Raw genomic sequence first — 21261 nt, 5'->3', positions numbered from 1 at the left:
GGGTGTCAAATTCATTTCATACAGAGGGCCAAACAGCATTCATGATGCCTGCTGAGGGCAGGAGGTTATGTCATTGCACAGGAAGTGATGTCAGGTCAAAACCAGAAATAAGCACTCTGTTCTCCTGTAGGAACTCATTAGCTGCAAATGACAGAAGAGATATGGGAAAGCCCAATTATCAGGCAGGCCACCCTTCCAGCAGTGCCACCTCAGCATTGCTCAGCAGCTGAGAGCCTGAGGGCCAGATAAAAAGCTTCTGCGGGTCACATCTGCCCCCTGGGCCTTATGTTTGACACCCCGTCTTAAACTATTGTGAAGTTTAACAGGACCATCATAGGCCATATAGACAATCTCTTTTTTTTTTTTTAAATCAAGGTGACATTCACCCCACTTTTGTAAACAGGTTCTTCAGGTTTTGTATTCTTGCCAAACCTACTCTCAAGCCTTAAAAGACGGCCCTGATACAATTCCCTTGCATTTTTCAAGACTAGAAATGCGCAAACTTCATTTACAAAACTTCTACTCAATTTTATTTTATCAAGCTAGAACTCAAAGTGAAGTAACTTTTCAAAGTTTTCATTTGAAAACAAAAAAGAATTATACATAATATATAATAAAAATAAAATATTTTGCAGCAAAATATAAGTAAAATAAAAACTCAAGTCACTCAGCAAAATCCAGATGGAAGCAAAATGCTGGCTGAAGTTGAAGAACAAGGGGCCTGGTCTAATATCTTGTTGGAAGGAGTTCCATGGGGTGGGCATTGCAACAGAGAATGGCTGTTCTCCTGCCCTCAGACTGAACTACAGAGGTTGGAGGACTACTGAGCAACACCTTTCTCAATTATTTTAATGAACAGGGCAGCACATATGGTAGAAGGCACTCCTGGAATTATGCAAGATTCAGGCTTTTTAGGGCTTTAAAAAGGTAAGAATTAGCATCTTGAACTGGGCGGGCAGCCAATTAAATAGTAATAAGAGTAGAGATATATGCACTCTTAACACACTCCAGTCGGCAAATGAGCTGCAGCATTTCAGCACTCAAGATTCTATCATAAGATGAGAAACTATTCCACACGCTGCTCGCTCAAGGCTGCATCCAACAAGGAGACACATATGACAACCTGCAGGTAGGCGTATGTGGCCAGATTAGTTTCATGACAAGAATAATCAAGCAGCCTGCTTCAGTGATGAATTTCAGTTGGACGTTGTCCATGTCAGGCCCTGGATTTTGCTTCAGAAGATGATGTCTAGCCTAGATTCTTTCACTGCTTGCATGAAATGGGACTGGTTTTCTCTGTATCTTGAGTGTGCACCTCTGAATACATGCAGTTTCCTTTGTTCGTGCTTAACCACTACTTTTCCCCAGGCATCTGAAATTCAGTCCAGGGCTTCCAAGCAGACTAGGTCAACATTTATAAAATCAAATATGGATAACAAATATTCACTCTTTCCATGGGACTTTTTTTAGTCACCGAAAGAAGTGGCAAGATCAGGCCCCTGTGATAAAAATGCAATATGACAACATTCCTTACAAAAATATCTTACAACAGCTCTGATTAATCTGAGCACAGTTCTACAATGTTAAGTCATGATGGACTGCAAGAGCTTTGCTGAAAGGTTAAGGGGAAAATTGACACATTCAGTACAGTTATCTGAACAAGTAGTCCTTCCAAGTCAAAACCAATAGGCAAGTCCTAAATAGAGACAGATAGACTTTCACTGGTGTAGTTTCCACAGAAGAAAGCGAGAAATCATCCAGTACAGGGGAGAACTGGCTTGCAGCAACTAAAAGACGATGAAAAACTAGACTGGGTAGGGTCAACAGTTATTCTAAATGCAACAGGCAATTGCTTTGTCTAAATGCAGAATCATGTTCTCTGATCCTTTCATCATTTCTGTTACTTGCTGCAGTAAGCTTCAGGATTAAAAGCTATTTGGCCTTGACTATAATGATTTTGCAGTCACCTCCACACCACTGCCCCATTGATACCCACCCTGACTCCACCTAGCAAGCCTTATGCTTTTCTTTCCTAATGCACAACCAAATGACCAACAGAGTCCAGTACCCTGCAGAAGGCAAACTGAGACTTGCCTTGCCCAGTGTATAGACTAGAGAAAACACCCTTGCTATTCCTATCTTGACTGCTTTTGCAGTTTTGTCATTGATCTGAAATAAAAATGGAAGCCAATAGTAATTAATATTATGTATCTTCCACTGGCTAAATGAAAGATTGGCATCCTTCAGTCTTGGAGGACTATTGTATCACGCTCTGAATAGTGGTTCTGGAATAGTGTCTTCTCCAGTGCGCGAAGCCTGGGTAAAGTAGGTATGGCGGATAGACTGTTACCCATGCAGCAAATCCCCCTTCTCCACATCGCTGAAATGGTCCAATGGAAAGGCAGACGCCAATACAGTTGGATTATTATTATTATTATTATTATTATTATTATACAGCAACTGTTACCCTGCACATGCCTGATCTCTTCTGATCTTGGAAGCTAAGCAGGGTCAGGCCTGGTTAGTACTTGGATGGGAGACCGCCTGGGAATACCGGGTGCTGTAGGCTTATACCATAGACTGTCGAGACTGAAGGTTGCCAACTAGATAAATGAAAGAAACATCACACAATCCAGTGGATTTAGAGTGGAAGCAAAAGGAATATAGAAATAAATAAGAAAAACCAACATGATACATGCACCTTCTATCAAAGGCAGAAATTTCACCTTCTTGCAACAAGTCTTCAGAAGGCAGGAGATGTATATTTCATATGAGAGCTACTTTGATTAGGCACTCAGTTCTCCAAGCCAAGGCACCATTGAGGCAGGGTTTTTCAGAACGTGTGTAGAGTGCCGAACAACAACAAAGCAAATGTCTTGCGTCTGTGAGACGAATGCTGTGCCACTGAAAGACACTTTGTAGCTGAAGTACCTTGCCTGGTGTGTTTAGTCAATGACATACACATTTTCCAAAGACCACTGTTCTGTGAATCTGGTTTTCTGCTTGAGTATGCTATCGGATGAATCAATATCCACTAGACTGCTGCAAAACATAACACAAAATAAAATGCACAAGAAGAAAACCAGCCTGTTTGAAAGCAAATGTTGGAGAGAAGATCAACACTTCACACCTATAGACTAAAACAGAAGAGAGATTTTGTCCTGTGTCAATCCCTTTTAAGTGGTCTTGAGTGCTAGGATTTTAGCTCTGGGCACAAATATTCAGGAGCATGGGATGTGGAGAAGTGCTAAAAGCATCCGAATTCTAAGCATTAATGACCCAATCTTATCACGCCTTTTGCAACACTGCTGTAACACTATTATGATGTCACAAAATCCTTAGTGTTGCATAGAGTGGGGCCAGCAGTGCCCTTTTTGGGTCTTCCATCTGAAAAAGCCACAGCAGTGATGGCCCATTCCTGTATCTGGCTCTGCATGGGAGTGCAGATAAGCTGGATGGGTAGGGCAAAACAGGGTGGAGACTGGGTGAAAGAAGAAGGCATGTTGGGGCAGAAGGGGGTGTGCCCTGGTGTTTGTGACCTGTGCCAGGATGCTATCCCCTTCCTGGCCTCCCAACACATCCTCTTTCTCTCCTTGAACTTGCGCCAGCTAAAGAGCTTGCGTAGATCTAAGGAGATCTCCGTTGGTGATAGCTGTGTGGGCACAGCTGTGTGCTATAGTAAGGGAAAAGATAGGATTAGGCTGTAAGATGCCTACAGCTGTGTTTTCAGTTTTCTGCACCAATATGAGTTTTACAAACTTGTTTAATATATTCATAATTTCATCCAGTTAGATGTTATATTTATTTATAACGTTTCTATCTAGCCTTTATTTTCCTAATAAGCTCAGGGTGGCCTATATGGGATTGTTCCATTTTACACAACAATCCTATGAAGTAGCTTAAGACTGCAATCCTATACATATTTACCTGGGAGTAAATGCAACTCTATTAAGTTCAATTGGATTTACAATGGAAGTCTCACTGACTTACTTCTGAGTAGACATATACAGGATTGTGCTCTAGTCTAAGGTAACCAGGAATTTGAGCCCAGATCTGCTTGTGTACACCACATTAGCTTTTAATAATCATTTCCACAGACATGTAACTGAGTTTGAGCAGCTGGCAAAACTGAAATCAACAGCAGCACAGACCAAATAATTAAAGTATATATTTATGTGCTACCCAAGGCCAATAGTGCTTTCACTGCCTTAATGAAATGTGCAAGTTACAGGTTGATCAACTGAATACGAATTTTCAGGGTAGGTGTATCAGTAGAGAAGAGCCAGAAAACTCAAGTGGAAAAAACTACATTAGATTTCAGTTGCCCTTCCATTCACTGCATCTGCTTTATAAAAACAAGGGTGAATCCTGCCTTATTCCTACCTCAGGGAGTAGGCCAATCTTCATGCATCACCAAAGAGGTAAACTGGACCCACATTTCTCACTCTTCTATTTGCCACAGGTGGATTAGAAAAGAGCAAACTTTGCAATCTGCTTCATTTTAATACCTCAAATTGATATTCCAAATAAATCTCTTTCAATCTACAGAGAAGCCTGGCTTTGGGACCTGTCCTATTGCATGAATGCGCTCTCTCCCTCCCTTCCCCCCCCCCACACTGTTGTGTACATATTCCGTCTCTTTAGAGGAAACATTTGTTCTGAACATATGGAGGGACCCTGCTGGAGGCCAACATTTAATGCTCTAGTTAATAACATTTCCAAAGAAAAAGAAGAACCCCACACAAAGCGCGCCAAATAAACACAGAAAATGTTTACATAGACTCTCAGGTGTGTTGCTTTTCTCTTCTCCTTAGCTTTCAGAAACCACCTGAGATCAGAAAACCCTATAAAAAAGGAATGGGATGGGGGGATCCTACCCTGCTTGTCTTTTGACTGTGGGGTTGGGGCAATTTTACTGCTAAAGTATTACAAAAGGTAAATATTCAATACCTTTAGACTTAGAGTAACAGCCACTGTATGTAAGAACAGGTTAGATTCGCTTGTAATTGCCATGCAATACATTTCAGATAAAGCATATTTTATTTTAAAGAATAGCTGCTAAATGTGTCTCACAAACATTCCAGAAACTTGTCTTCTACAGAGAAATGACCGTCTGGCTGATGCTCTGGGCTATTTGCAGTCCTGGCTAGGCTCCTCAAGTTTGCTGCCAGCAGTTTTGCCCTTTCCAGTATATAAGCTGGTACCCACAGTCAATGAGACCAGCCTGCCTGGTCTACAACAGCTCAGTGTAGCACAGACAGGCTTTCTTTTTCCCCTTGTATCAAAATGCACACTGCTGCAAATGCAGTTATATGTCCTGTCCTTAGATCAGCTGCCTGGAAAATTATGAATCATAATGACCCTCTTCAAATGAACTCCAGAGATATGAACAAACCAGACACCTAGATGTTCATTCATACAATGACTAGCATATTAGCATTGCAACCAGTTTTATGGAAAGAATACCAAAAAAAATTCTTCAGATGGTCAGGTAGTCATACTTTGGAGCAAAGTTTCAATTCTATCCCCTACCATGTTATCGCTTGCAACTGTGCCAATGGAGTATGACAATGGTTCTCAAACCTTTCATACCAGGATCCACTTTTTAGAATGAGAATCTGTCAGGACCCACACGAAGTGATGCCATGACCAGAAGTAACATCATTAGGCAGGAAAATTTTTAACAATCCTAGCCTGTAATCTTACCCACACTTATCCAGGAGTAAGTCCTATTTACTGTCATTGTTAAAAGCATATGCATAGTAGACTTTTAAAAGTACCGATTTGTAACATTTCCCCAAATGCAGTCACATACCATGGTAGTATCAAGTCTATTAAAAATAAAATATTGAAATGAATAAGGACCCATCTGAAAGTGGGTCCCAACCCACAGTTTGAGAAACATTGGAGTATGCACTGCATGCTATAGTGAGGGGGGGGGTGATTGGACAGCCTGCAGGAGATAAATAAATGGCCTTAAATGGCCTGGCAGCAGTATGAGCCTCATGCCATTGCAGAGCCGTTTACACCAAGGGATGCTTTTCCTGTTGGTCCATAGAATGGGCGGTGTGTCTAGTTTGGGTCAGATGGATTTTTTTATTCAAGCTTAAGATCCAGTAGTTAGGCAGTAGCGCTAAAGGATACCAACTAAGGGCCCAATCCTAGCCAACTTTCCAGCACTGACGTAGCTGCAGTGCAGCTCTGAGGTAAAGAAACAAACTACCTTGAGGAGGTCTCCATGACTGCAGTCCCACCACAAGATACAGTGCACATCCTATTGGCATGGCTTCATCGGCCCTGGAAAGTTGGATAGGATTGGGCCCTGAGTGTCCAGCTTTACGGGCAACTTGGAGACAATAGCCATTCATAAAATGCATAGTACTGCTTCTGCTCTTGGTATTCAAGTACGCCTATGAATGTTCTAGGAGTAGGTATCTTTACCCACTCCTAGGCCACAAGGCCAACTTTTCAGGAAAATCATACAATAATGCAATCCACTTTCAGGAACTGCCTGAAGGGATGGCCTAAATATTATTTAATGTACGAGAAAATTATGATGGTTTCGGTATAGAATTATGGTCACTGAATAGGAACTGGATGACTATTTTACCATTTTATTGGTGTCAATGAACTCTAGGCATGGTGACTTCAGTTCTTAAGGTGTGCCATTTATTTTTTCCTATACCAATTACAGTATAAGTCAATCTCCGTGCCTGAATTCTTGCTATATTCTGCCTATGAGGAGCTATTCTGGGTAGGTCATGATACGATACTACTGTGTCATAGAAGGTTAAATCACTGTGACAAAGATTGCAAGTGTCTTGCTTTTTTAAAACAAAACATTTAGCTTCTCAAAATGCTGGCAAGAATATATCCATTATGTTCTGCATTATCCCCTGCTCTGTCTGAAACGAAAGATAAGTTCCCTAATTTTACCAAAAAGTGCATCATAGCAATTTTGGGACATCAAGACATGTTGATCCAAAGCAAAAGTTACATTTGAAACTTGATAGCCTTCTCTTTGATATTGTGTCACAGAATGAAGGTTAAATTGCTTATAGCCCATGTCACATAATGAAAGAATAAAAAGGAAAAACACTTTCATACTTCCAACACTTTCAGAATTAGTTTTGATGGCACAATAGTGATGCTATCCATTTATTAGCCAAAGGACCCTTTCAAGTCCTTTGCTAAGTACTCCGAACCTATACATCTTTAAAAGTTTGTGACCTCAGGAAGCCAGAAGAACACAGCATGAACATGGGACACTGAGAGTGTGGTAGAGACATACAGTACTGTACATTCACAGCCCAATCCTAACTGGCCATTACACCACCAGAATGTGCATCCCAATGGCCTGACATGCTTTCCAGCTGTCACAAATGCAATAACACTGGAGAGTGCAACCTAGCTGCTTCCGGAAGTGGCAAGCAGCTGAATCTACATGGCAATGGACCATAGAAGCCTACCACCTCAGGTAAGGCCAACAGGGGCCAGACAAGGAGGTTGTAGGGTTGGTGGGCGGATCAGGTCCAGCAGCAGCAGCACCTGCTGAATCCTAACCCCCTTCCCAGGTCTCATCTGCTTTGATGGGTCTTGCCCCATGTAATGTCGCTAGTGGAGGTCCAAGTTGACCCATGTGGCCAGCAGATTCTTACCCTAGGGCAGGGGTGATCAAACCCCAGCCCAGGGGCCACTTGCGGCCCTCGGGGACTCCCAATCCAGCCCATAGGGAGCCCCCAGTTTCCAATGAGCCTGGCTCTCCAGAGACTAGCTGGCGCCCATGCTGGCCCAACGCAACTGCTCTCAGCGTGAGGGCGACAGTTCGACCTTTTGCATGAGCTGTGGGATGAGGGCTCCCTCCACTGCTTGCTGTTTCACCTGTGATGCAGCAGCTGCAGCAAAGGAAAGGCCGGCCTTGCTTTGTGCAAGGCCTTTTATAGGCCTTGAGCTACTGCAAGACCTTCATTCATTCATATAAGTTCCAACTCTAATATATTCATTTACATAAATTTATGTATTTTTATTCAAATTTGAAATGTAAATTAATTCTTTATTCCCCCAGCCCACAACACAGAGTCAGAGAGATGATCTGGCCCTCCTGCCAAAAAGTTTGGACACCCTTGCCCTAGGGCAGTGGTTCTCACACATTTAGCACTAGGACCAACTTTTTATAATGAAAATCTGACAAGGAACCACCAGAGGTGATACCATGACCAGAAGTGACATCATCAAGCAGGAAAATTTGTAACAATCCTAGGCTACAATCCTACCCACACTTACCCAGGAGTAAGTCCCATTTACTACAATTGTTAAAAGAATATACATAATAGCTTGTCAAAAGTACAGGTCTGTAACATTTCCCCAAATTCAGTCACATACCATGGGAACATCAAGTCTATTAAAAATATATTTTTTTATATTAAAAAATAAAATATTGAAATGAATGGGGACTCACCTGAAATTGGCTTGCGACCCACCCTAGTGGGACCCACCTGTCACAACCCACAGTTTGAGAAACACTGCCCTAGGGGAAGGGGACCAATTTCTCTTATCTCCAGGAGGCCTCCTGAGGCTGAAACCCCACTTCGAGATTCAATGGACACCATGTTGGTACCTCTGCATCACCGCACATTGAGTTAGCTCAAAATAACAGCCCAATCCTACCTATCTGGCATACAAGACCACATTTTATAACCTTTATTCTGACAGGATGAAACAAGTATTCTACACATGGTGTAGGCTTCTTCATGAGGAAGCTGCTTGAACCATTCACTAAAGAGGCTATACTATATCTCCAAAAATAGACGTGATAGGGCAAAATGGATGCCTTTTTGGAATTGGCACCCCAAATATACCCGGCAATTGGTGTAACGTTTAAGGAAGCAAAATGCGTGTTGGCCTGTGTTATAAGCAGTGAAGTTAATAGAAAAGATTTTCAGCATAATCGCTGTTTCAGTGAAGGACTGACCAACTTGCTTACACACTAATTCCAAGAAGTTGTAGGAGGCTAAATCCAGTGCACATGCCTGCTCAGGAGTTATGAACATCACATGGCACTTTCCCCCTTCAAAATGAAGCAAAGAGGCACAAGCTGTAACCCTTTCAGGCAGAATTTGCAATTAAAGGTTGGAAATTACTTTCTTTGAAGTTTTAGCTGTTCGTCATCCAGTGGCAAAGTAAGCACAAGGCACTGAACTGGACCAGTGTAATTACAAGGCATGTTTGTTTTTTTTAATTCAACAGTTTAAGTGGTCAGCCACAAGGAAAAACCACAGACTTTTGAGGATACCAGCTGTTCAAGAGTCCACAGGAAGGAAAGTGATGTAAGAGCTTTGTTTCTAGGGGGGGGGGGCAGGAGAAGAGCAGAAGGGGGTTCAGATGCCTGCAATTCTGCTTAGTGGAAGTCAGTGAGAATTGACTTACCCCATTAGAAACTTCTCTATTTCTTAATATGCTCACCACATAACTACGAGAAAGTGGCTGAATGAAGATGTTGAATAAATGCCCATTTGCTGTGTGGCAGATAATCTATTGCCGGGGTCTCCAGACCCTGTCCCGTAGTCGGATCAGATGCCCTTCTTTTTCCCTCTCCCATATGAACGATGCTTACTGTTCTGCGAGGGAGCCATCCTTCCCCGCCACCAGTCTCCCCCAAATTGAGCTCTGGCCCACCACTTCTGGGTTCTGTCATCCCAGCAGCCACTATCTCCAGCTCAGTTTGGGGGAGACGGAGAATAACGGCTCCTCCACAGAATGGAGTTGCACCAGGGAAGTCTTTTCCATGCAGCAGACCACACTGGTCTATTGCAGTGGTTCCCAAAGTCCTACTCAGGAGGAGGGAACCATTTAGGTCTCTGCAGGGGGGGGGGTGGCAGCAAAGCGATCCCCAGGATTGGGGGGGGGGTTTACTTACCTTCCACAGCGCTGGCCTCCGGGTGAGTGTGTGAAAGCCTCTGAAAGTGTAAAAAAAAAAAGTTAAAAAAAAAATGAGCAGAAACCACTTTCAGTTTTCTATTATGAAATTGGAAGTAGTTTCTAATTGCGTTTTTTTAAACTTACAGAGAATTGTGGATCCCTGCAGAGGGCTCCATGGGGCTCCCTGAACCCCCCCCCCCAAGGATGGCGCTATACAAGATAAGTAAACCCCCCTCCCCAATCAGCCCCAGCAGCAGTAAGATCCTGGGAATTGCATTGCTGCCACCCCCTGCCTCCACCCCTTAAGGGACCAGAGCCAAGTGCTTTCCACCAGTTTGGGAAGCATTGGTCTACCGAGGAAATTAAAAAAGCAACTCAAATTCTTCCCCAGAGTCCCAGGATATCTATGGTCCATGCAGGGCCATTGCTTTTTTCTGTCTGGAACCTCAGTATAAAACCTGAATAGTAACTACCATATAATAGTGCCAAGAGAGAAGAAATGGTCTCTGTTTCCTATGGTTCAGCCTGAGTCAGGCTGATGTAGTGGTTCTGGTGTTGGACTTAGGACTCAAACCCCTGCTTAGCCATGAAGCTTCCTGGGTGACTTTGGGCTAGGCACTATCTCCCAGTCTAATCTTCCTCACAGGGTTGTTGTGAGGACAAAAGAAGAGAAAGATCCATATACATTCCCCTGAGTAGGAAAGATGGTTTAAAAAAAAGTGAAAATAAAGCCTCTTTCCATTAAGGGAAGCATTACATAAGACTCTTATAGCACCTGAGAGACTAACCAACTTAATTCAGCTTCTGCAAATTATAGACAGACCACTTCATCCGATGCCTGGAGTATATTCCATTGTTTTTGCTGCAACAGACCAACACAGCTACTCTTCTGGAAATTGTTTCCATTGCGGGGATCTGCCATCCAGACTTACCCTGAGATCCTTCTGACCCACTATCCCTCTGACATTTTGTTGTCCAAGCCCACAAAACCTTAACCCATTTTTGCCCAGCCCATAGCTGTACACATTTGGTCCCTGTTTTTTTATATGGAACAGAAATGGCTTAAGTCACAGCAGTTCATTAGACTTGAAGGTGCCACCAAACTTTTTTGCTGATCTGGCTTACAATAGTATAAATGGTGTTAAACCAACAAGTTTGTAGCAAATACATAATACATGGATAATACATCTTACCATAGAGAGCATAGTTAATTTTCCTCACCACTCAATGTCTCAGTATCCTTTATTATCATTGCAGCAGGGAATCCGGGTGGAAACAGTTTGTCTGAAGAGTCCCAACACAAGACAGGCTTTACAGACACCATATACCTTCAAACCCATTGTACACTAGGCCACTTCACATGACTTTCTTCCACTCTGTCAGAAACACGTTAGCATTTTCTGAACCCACACTGAGTGATCCCATAGCTTCAACACTGAGCCTACCAAGACAGATTTATCGGCATTAGCCTGACTTTATAACTTTGCTTTTGTCGGCAGTTCCTGTTGTCCCATACTGATAGGGGAAGTCCCAACCTTGCCCTTCAGAAGAACTAGGCTGCTACAATCAAAACCCTGGTTTCTATGGTTACCCCTCAGCATAATCAGCAATTATCAAGAATTCCTTGTGGTCAAAAGCTGGGCCCTTCTATCCTTTTATTTTCAATTCGTCTTGAGCTTTCAGCTACAATAGAAGAAGCGACACTGGCCACATTAAAGAGACCTGTGAAAGAATTTGTGGCTGGAATAAGAGGGTCCCAACAAGAGCAACGCAGCAGTGGACTTTTCATTTGGACCGTTGCACTTTCAACCAGGTCTTTAAAGACCTTAAATGGGAAAAACAAGTTGTCATGACAGTGGCGTAAGGAGAGGTATCTACGGAGTAGGCATTTAACTTGGCTTTACAGCACTTGTTCCTTCCCCCGCCCCCCTACTATGGAGAATTACAATGACTGTATTTAGCTGTCTGCTACAAATCATTTCTCTCTTCTCCACACAGCATTAGCAGTGATGGGTATTGTACAATGAGGGATGCCGACAGACCAATGAGAGAAAAACGTGGGCTCCAGGCAGAAGGCACGGAAGGAGGAGGTTGGGGGGGGCAACGTCTCCTTGCGAACCTCAGGCTTCTTTTTCAGTTGTTACCCTGAGGTTTCCTATGACCATTAATAGACTAAAGTCCTGTTCTCCCAGCAACACAGTAATCCAGCATGTGTGCCTCACAAAGCTGTTCATTCATTTGACTTGCAAGGACAATGTATTTTGCTGCTCTGCAATACTCAGTTGCCAATTCTATTTTGTTGCTGCCACCTTGGCAGGAATAGGAAGACAGGGGCCATTAATACACACGTTGTTTGTCTGTGCAGCGTGTTAACACAAATCCCTTGCATTGTCAACTGAGATACAGCGCATCTTTTCAGTCAGTTTCATAGTAACAGCTATTGTCTGCTGCACTGAGCACATCCGGCCAAACCCATTCCATTTCTTCCCTCCCATTTTCCTTCTGCTGCTGAAATAATGTGTGTGCAGCATTCATCTAACAAACTCATATCTTGTCTTAGCTGGAGGAACATAGTAATGTACCGACATTGTGTTGTAATGGCATCCCTTTCTGTCTGTCAGGTTTCAGAAACGTGTTCCGTTCCCCTTGCAGCATATTCTCTGCCCACCCACCCACCATCAGCCATGGTACGATGAACTCTGGTTAGCATCTACAGCAGAAGATAAAATCATAGAATGTTAGAGTTGTGAAGTACCTTGAAGGTCATTGTCCAGCAGTGTGGGCAACTGCTGCAGCATCCCTGAGACATGACCTTCCAGGCTCAGCTTGAAAACATCCACTGACGGAGAGCCTGGCACAGCATGAGGCAAACATTTCCAGTGCCAGACAGCTCTTGCAGCTAGGACATTCATCCTCATGTCCAGACCAGATCTACTTCCCTATCATTTCAATCATTCATTCATTCAACCCATTTCAACCCAATGGGTTTCAATTCATTGCAAGGGAGGGCACCAGGATGCAGGTCTCTTGTTGTGTGCTCCCTTAGGTATCTGGTGGGCCACTGTGAGATACAGGAAGCTTAACTAGATGTGCTTTTGGCCTGATCTAGTGAGGTTATTCTTATTAGTTCTAGTTTTGTTCCCAGGAGCCACAGAGAAAAGTTCTCCATTTACCATTTTTGACATCTCTCATAAGCTCAGTTCATTTTATGCTTGAGCCTTACTGAAACCATCCCTGCAGGTGCAGCCTATACTTATGTGTTAAATGTCCTTCCTTACACCTCCTGTACATGATTGTTGTGGCTTCTCAACTTTTCTGAAAACTCTTTCTGAAGCTGTTTCCTTAGATGTCTCCTAGCTGCTCTTTTTGTGAAAACTGTTTGCAATTGTGCCTTCAGTATCGCACCTTTCGAAACATCCCATTTTTCTTGGCATTGTTTTCTCTGTCAGGTTCAAGTTCTATTCATGAAGCACAACTTTATTTTCCTCTGAGCCCAATGAAATCAGCTTTCCTGAAACTCATATGATCATTCTTAGTTTCCTGCAATTTCTAGAAAAAGGGAATTCGCGTCTCTCCATTCTGATTCTCTTTTGCCATTTGCGAGTGTAAAGAAGTAAGCAGCACGCTATAGAACCTGGCAAGCTATCCCATTTACTGCAGAATGAGTTTTGTTCAGCTGCAGCCTACAGCAGATAACCATGTCAAAGTTAATGTTGTCAGTCTCAGTTTTAGACAGCTATGACTGGGTCTTAGAATAGTAGAGATTGCTACGATGCAGCTGTAGTTTGCCTTTCAGAGGTACACCAGACAGCTCAGGTACACAGCAAAATGCATGGAAGTAGTAAGATGGATTGGGTTGAAGTGTCAGGTACAGAGTTAATGGAAACAATGAACGGAGCCTAAATCGCATCCTTGAAGTATCCCACAGGCCTCTCCTCAGATTCAATGCAGCACTCCTACGCCCTTTGGCACCACCAGGCTTATAGTATTTAGCCATAAGCTGATCCATTTCTCTCACACAGTGAAAATGACACACTGACAGCTTTCAGCTCAAGCAAAATAACCCTCATTCCTGATCACAGCACTTGCGGCCGTTTGATTGAAACTCTCAAGCAAAATGGAAGGCTCGACTTGCCACATCATTTGTGCTTCATACGCCCACCCAAATCTTTTTATACTGCCAAAAAAAAAAATCAAAGTTGGAGCATGGGGAGCAAGAATAATCAGTTTTACTATACAGGGGTAATTATGGCAATTACAGGGGATACAGTTGAATTGTAGGAAGTTTGAAAATGCCACAGCTGTAGGTGCCTATACAACAAAATAGGGCAGCTTCCACCTAATCATTCCTTTTTATTTTGATTTAGCATATCTCCTCCATCATGAAATTCAAGGCAGCATACATGGGCTTTCCAGACAGTCTTCCTTCCAGCCTCTAGAACCAGACTTGCTTAGCAATGACACTATATATTGTTGTAATTTAGATGCAATGCCAACTGCAGGACTCTGGAGGGCAGTGTATTGGTCAGACACCCGAGACCCTTTATCTGCCCTCTATGATACCTGCAGGAGATGTGCCCCTTTGTGCAACTTCCCTCCTCGCTTTCTCCTACATGACCAGGAGGATGCAGACTCCTAAATAGTCTCCTCAATAGTGGACTGTCATTATGAGTATCCACTCATATGCTGAACAGCTATAATATTCTCTGTTCCATAAGTAGCAGGAGCCTCTGGAACTTCAGAAGAGGTGTATTCTTGAAGAATTTATGAGTGAAATATTTCTTTGAACACCTAACTGCCTCTACTCCTGTGTGTGTGTGTTTATAGATAGCAGTAAAGTAGCTGGGTGGTAGAATTTCCCATAGGAAAAGGGTTCTTCTGCTGATTGCTTTGTTTGCTAAAAACCCTAGAACCCCCTTTCCCACAAATATAACTTGATAAAAGTAGTATCTACAAAATCCCTAAATCAAAAGGAAAGCATGATTCCTTAGGTAAACTTGTGGATTCATTAATGAGACTGTTTTCCAAGGAAGAAGTTCCTCAACTAATCTACTAGAGCCCCTTCCCTATAAGGAAAGATTAAAGTATTAGAGGCTTTTTGGTTTAGAAAAAAAATGAGTAAAAGTGATATGATAAATTTTTAAACCATGCACAATACGGAGAAAGCACAGAGAGAGATGAATATCTCAATGACGCAGGCTTACACACACTTTCCTGTCTAAAAAGTTAGACCTGTTCTGGGCTATATTTGGGGTGCTGAATTCAAAAATAGCATCAGTTTTGCCTGATTGGTTCTACTTTGGGGTAGAGCCATAGTCACATTATATGCTGATTCAAGTATACAGTCGTGCCTCAGAATCCGCAAGGGTCCCATCCCTGGAACCCTGTGGGTAATCAAATCTGCGGGCCCTGGCACCCAATCCTCCAAATGTGACCAGGTATCACATGACAGGGTTTGGGTCAGGGCTCAGTGCAGGTTGGGGGAACCACATTGAGTCAGGTCCACAGATGAAAAATTCACAGATGTTCAGGCACCACCTGATGCTGTCATGCTTCTTCACAAGGAACCGCTTGAATCAACGTATAAGGTGGCACTGCTGTACCCCCAAAACCAGAGCCTACCAAGCAAAACTGATGCCATTTTTTGATTCAACATCTCAAAGATATCCTAAATTCAAACAAACACTCTTGGCAACTAAAAAAGGACTTTTACCGCACGCCCCCAGGCCTGTGTTATATTGCATGAAGCTGTGGAGTTGACACATAACCAATAGCCAATAGGTGGGGTACTAAAGCATTCCAAACAGATCCCTGTCCAGTTTCCTTGATTTCTCCACAAAATAAAAAAATATGCCTATGACTGAAGGCCCAGTCCTACCCAACTTTCCAGCACTGATACAGCCATTCCATTGGGGTTATGCAATGCATCCTGCAAGTGGGGGGGGGGAGTCATAGAAACTTCCTCAAGGTAAACAAACATTTCTTCCCCTTATGTCAAAGTTGGATAGGATTGGGTCCTGAGCCAGCAAAGATAACATGTCCTAGTGTAATGTACTGTTCTTTGGAGTGTGCTTGGGGGAGGGGGACATTTCCTGCAGGATAGAATGTTCATGAAAGAGGAAAAGAAAGATTTGTTGGAGGGTTGTATGCTGGAGGAAGGAACAGTGAGCATTTTGCAGTTAGAGGATCTGAGGCTAGGGTGAAGGTTGGATATGCAATTTACTTCAGGAACAGGAGGAAGAAATCAGACCTCCTGTTGCGAAGGATTTTGAGCAGGAAGCAGTTAATACCATAACACTTCCTGGTAAACTCATTTTGGTAGCCTAGTGTTTTCCCTTCCCTTATCAATATAGGCTGCAATCCTAACCACACTTTCCTGAGAGTAAGTCCCACTGAACAAAATAGGACTTACTCCTGAGTAGACCTGGTTAGGAATGTACCGAAAGTTTGTTAGTACACAAATTATTAATCTATGCTTGTCTCACATGGAATTCAAGTTTTTTAAGTTTCTGAATACCCACCCAAAAGCAAGGATCCACAGTGAGGTTGTGACACTGGCTTTGAGAAAAGAATCACTTGGAGATTCTCTGTTTGGAACCTTGTCTTATTTTCTCGTCTTTCAGGCACATGTAAAATAGGAAACGACTGATGCAACTTCAAGGGTAAAGTCAAAGGAGGCAAGCTCCCATATTTGCAAAGCTTCAAGTTGACTTTTATTGCATATGCTCTATTCCCATTCGTGCGAGAATGTAGACACAAGCAGAAAGAAAAAAATAATAATGAGACCAAGGTGAAACACAGCCTTCTATCCTGTGCACTTGATGCTGGCAGTCAAACTATACAGTGATCTCTGCTCATAACCCCCACGTGCCTTGTAACATTAAAGCTGTACCGTCAGGCAAAGCTAGATGTTAAAATTAAATAGCGCATGTAGAAATTGAACGGCACAAGAGGAAAGTGAAGACTTTGCTTGCCAACAGATTATTAATTCCTCAGAGAGGGAGAGATTTTGCACTTTGAAATGATGAAACGGAGTTATACAAAAGAACGGGAGGCCAGTTCTTAGATGCAATGCTATCTCCACCAGGATTCAGGATTATTTCACTGATACTCTCTACCTGTCAATTCCTTACCACCAGGATGCACCATAGTAAAAACAGATCCTTCACTAATGGGTGGGCCACTAAATTGCTGCTAGCAATGTTTGTTACACAGAAGCCAGAATGGTGTGGTGGTTCAGGAGTTGGACTTAGACCTGAAAGATCCAGGTTCAAATCCCTGCTCAGCCATGAAGCTTCCTGGGTGACCCTGGGCCAGTCACTTTCTCTCAGCCTCACCTATGTCACAGGGACGTTGTTAGAACAAAAGGAGGGGTGGAACCATGTACACCACCCTGAGCTCCTTGGAGGAAGGGTGGTATAAAAATGTGGAAAAATATTAGGATGCTCAAAGTATCTCAACACAAGAGGAAGATATTATTGAGCTTTTAAAAGAAGTAAAAATAACATCCTTTCCTGCCTTACACAGACTCTCATCAAGTGTGTGATGGTAGAAACTAGTTTCCAGTCCTACACATTAGCAAAGTGATTTGGTAATGACTCATCCTAGTGGTCAATACCACTAAGCCCCTGCTAAATGGGTATGAGGCCTCTTAAGTAGCGGCTCTCTCTTTAGCAATTGTCCCCATTCATCCAACACTGTGCTTTCCAGTGGTCACCTACTGGAACAAAGAGGACCACAAGAAGAGTTAGCAACAGCACACAGCGCTGGGATAAAAACAGGCCACAACTTGACTATACATCTTGTGCTGTTTGAAAAATAATTGGCACGGACTTGGTAGCCCAAAGCTTGTTTTTCCTTTCATTAGGATTGTATATGGGACTTATCAGTGCTGAAGTCTCCTGTCAGGGCTTGCAACTTGGGCAAGGATCAAATTTAGGTTGCTTTTCACCAAGACTAATTCAGAATGGAAAACTAATTAACACTTAGAACAAAAAGTTTTGTAGTAACTGAACCACTTTATTTCAGCACAAGCTTTCATGGACTGTAATCCACAAAAGCTTACACTGAAATAAACTAGTTTTGTCTTCAGGTGCTCCAAGACTCATTTTTTCCTCAACCGATTAACACAGCTACACCCCTGGAACTTAAAATATAATTATCTTGAACACACATTTCCTTTAACTATATTCCTAAAGGCCGTGCTAATGTTTCTATAAAATTGATGAATGCCATCAAGGGAGTATTGAAGCATTAATGTCCTGTCCCTACTGCCATAGGAATCTTATGCAAATGCTTTCTTTAAGAAATGGACTGTTTAAATAGCCTTGTGTATAAATCTGTTTTCATAAACTTCAGGCATTGTACCTATGTATTTAATAAACTGTTTCAGTACCACTAGTATTAAAGCTTAATCAATACCAGAATTAAGCAACTTGGCATGATTAGCGAATGGGCGCATTAAAAGTAGGATTCATAGCCAAAATGTCAGAAGCAAAAATCACGCAAGATGAGATACCTTTCTTCATCCTATTAAGCCAGGGTGAAAGAAAAAAAAAAACTTACAAATGTGATATATTAAACACTGGAGCTTCTTGAAATGATGAGGTTCTGATGTAAAGGCAGATGTAAAAATAAAAGGCAATGCACAAAAAAAGGAATAATTTACCAAGCTGCAGAAATAAAAAATTGGGCAGCAAAAGAGACACTGACATCATTAATGGAAATCCAGGAATTCTTTAAACCATTGGTTCTCAAACTGGTGGGTCATGACCTACCAGGAGAACCAGGCCATTCGCCCTTAAGGGAGCAGCCCAGAAAGGACTGCTGAAACAGTGCTACCATAATCAAGGTGCTTCTAAACATACTGGGGATATACCAACCATCTGGATGGTGTGGGGGCTCACTGCTCCAAACTGCATTCTTTGGCAATCGCAACCCACTTTCAGTTTTGCAATTCCTGGAAATGAATCACAATTGCCAAAGACAGCAGTTTGGAGCAGTGGGAAGCAGACCCCTCCACACACCCTCCAGATGGCCAGTGCTCCCCCAGGTATCTTTACAAGCCCCTTCATTGTGGCAGAATTGTGGGGGACTCCCCTCACCAATATTTACCATGGTCTCAACATTTGATTAGGACTTTGAGAACTGCTGTTTTAAACAGAGCATTTAATTTAATTCAAATGTATTCAGATATAATATTGGCCATCACCTAGTATCAGGACTATCTGGGATGTTTTCTTATCAGTTGACTTCTTAAAATATTTAAATTAACTTTGATATTCAGCTGGCAGAAAAACAAATTGTAATGCTAAAGCTGTTTCTTTACTTTTTCTTTCCACCCCAAGGATCACTTTAAGACACACATAGTCTTTCATCTTACATGCCATCTCCTTTTAATTTACAAATATTCATCTTGACTTGCATCATCTTGGTGATCACTAGTAATAAAATCTAGGATAAACACAAAGCTGCACTCGTGTTGCTTGGTTGCTAGTCTTTCCTGGCTCCTGCTGTTATCTTAATCCTTGTCACTTGCTCCTACCGCAGGCTCTACCTCCTGCTCTTAGCCATCCTCCTGGTTCTTTGCCTCCAGTCCTACAGCTCAGATACCACAAGGTTTGCCAGATGCCCCATATATTCAGGGGGCGCGCGTACACACACACATAAACGCATGCACCCGCACCCGCGCACATGCACACACAGTGGCAGTGTGTCCCAGACTTCAGAAACTCCCTACAAAACTGGAACTGACTTTTGGAATGTTCACATGGCAGCCATAAATCAGCTATTGAACAAAGTACCTTAAGAACAAATAGCAGTTACATATGTTTTGTTCAAACATGGCTGCTAATACAAGTGCTTCAAGTTTACAAGTTGACTAGTGTCTCCTCTACCTCAGTGAACTACTGTTTTTAAGACAGGCCAGAAAAAGACCCAATAGTGGCAGACCCATGCCTTCAAGCATGGGTTATGCTAAAGGCAGAGGACGAAGTTCAATCAGAGAAGTAGTGGCTCAGAGTAATTGCCTCCCTCTCACTGCTTTTTCCCCTAAAACTTTACCCCCCAACTGATTTCATGCCTGGAGGACACGTGAAAGACTGTTGAAGGACTAAGGAAAAGAGAGGATTGGTTTGGATAAGGTTTTCTGAGCCAGTTGCCCTCCACTAGCTACAGATATGCACATGATGCGCCATTCTCCTTCCCAGTATATCTTTCTCATCTTCTAATTGGGAAGAGATCATTCAAACCCACAACTCACATTGTTAAGAGAATGGGAAAAGTGGTGGTGCATATCATTAAAAATCATGAAGAAGAGACACAGACGACATTGTCTAAACTAGCCTATGGTGGATGAACTTAAGACAGTGAAGAAGCAAATTCAGTTGTAAATAGCACATGACTAACCAATGGCCAGTATCAGATTAACAAAGTGGTTCTCGAACTTTTCCAGCCAGCAGCTCCCCTGATCCTTGTGGCCATTGGCCACAGCTCCCCATTACATCACCTCACCTCAGTTACCCCCAAAATGGGGATGAAGGTGTTATAATTATACACTAGAAACAAAACAGAAAAACAGCTGCCAGCACTCTGAGGCTGCAATCCTAACCACACTTACCTAAGAGTAAGCCCCACTGAACAAAATAGGACTTACTTCTGAGTAGACTTGGTTAGGATTGTGCCCTGAGTTTGTTAGCAGCACACCTGGAAGGTTTTGGAAAGGGAGGAGGGAATTTGCTGGAGGAAGGGAAGACTTTGTTTTGTGTGTATCTGCTAATTGCAAACTGAGACCCAGAGACTATTTGGCTGCAATCTTTCCTGGGAGTAATCCCCATTGAACACAATAGGACTTACTTCTGAGTAGCTAGGATTGTGCCTTCTGTCTTATAATAGCAGCTAACATGGGAAGTAACCCCTCCCCCTCAAAAAGAGGCAAGAGAAAAAAGGGGGTGGCTGAAAAGGAATGGGTGCTTTTATTTTTAATCAATTTTTGGAGACAAAGCCATCAAGAGTGGCTTTTTTCCCTTTTTTGAAGGGGGAGAAAAAAGAGAAAGGAGAAGATTCTTGGTTAAACTGACACAGACCCCAAGCCTATGTAGGTCTACTCAGAATTAAGTCCCATTTGAGTCAATGGGGCTTACTCCTATGAAAGTGTGGATAGGATTGCAGCCACACCCAGCAAGATTACAACTCACCCCCAAAGCAGAGGGGGGCTGCTCACACACATACATCCCAACATGCAGATGCCACCCCTATTCCCCCCAGGCAAGACAGAGGGATGCAGGCTGGGGCATTTGGACACACACACCCCCAAGAGCAGGCAGGGCTCCCTCTTTCCCAAGT

At 42.8% G+C, this 21261-nt stretch overlaps 1 protein-coding gene and 1 pseudogene across 1 annotated transcript in view; one reads left to right on the top strand and one right to left on the bottom strand.

Annotated features, from left to right (window-relative positions):
• Nucleotides 1-21261, bottom strand: part of LRP8 (LDL receptor related protein 8) — a 237165-nt gene that overhangs the window by 144146 nt on the left and 71758 nt on the right. The gene's annotated exons all lie outside the window — the stretch shown is intronic.
• Nucleotides 2450-2569, top strand: LOC136650597 (5S ribosomal RNA; annotated as a pseudogene).

The sequence above is a fragment of the Tiliqua scincoides genome, chromosome 4 (genome assembly GCF_035046505.1).
Source record: "Tiliqua scincoides isolate rTilSci1 chromosome 4, rTilSci1.hap2, whole genome shotgun sequence".
Lineage (NCBI taxonomy): Eukaryota > Metazoa > Chordata > Lepidosauria > Squamata > Scincidae > Tiliqua > Tiliqua scincoides.
Note: the sequence above shows the minus strand (reverse complement) of the source record. Positions and strands in the feature narration are given on the sequence as shown.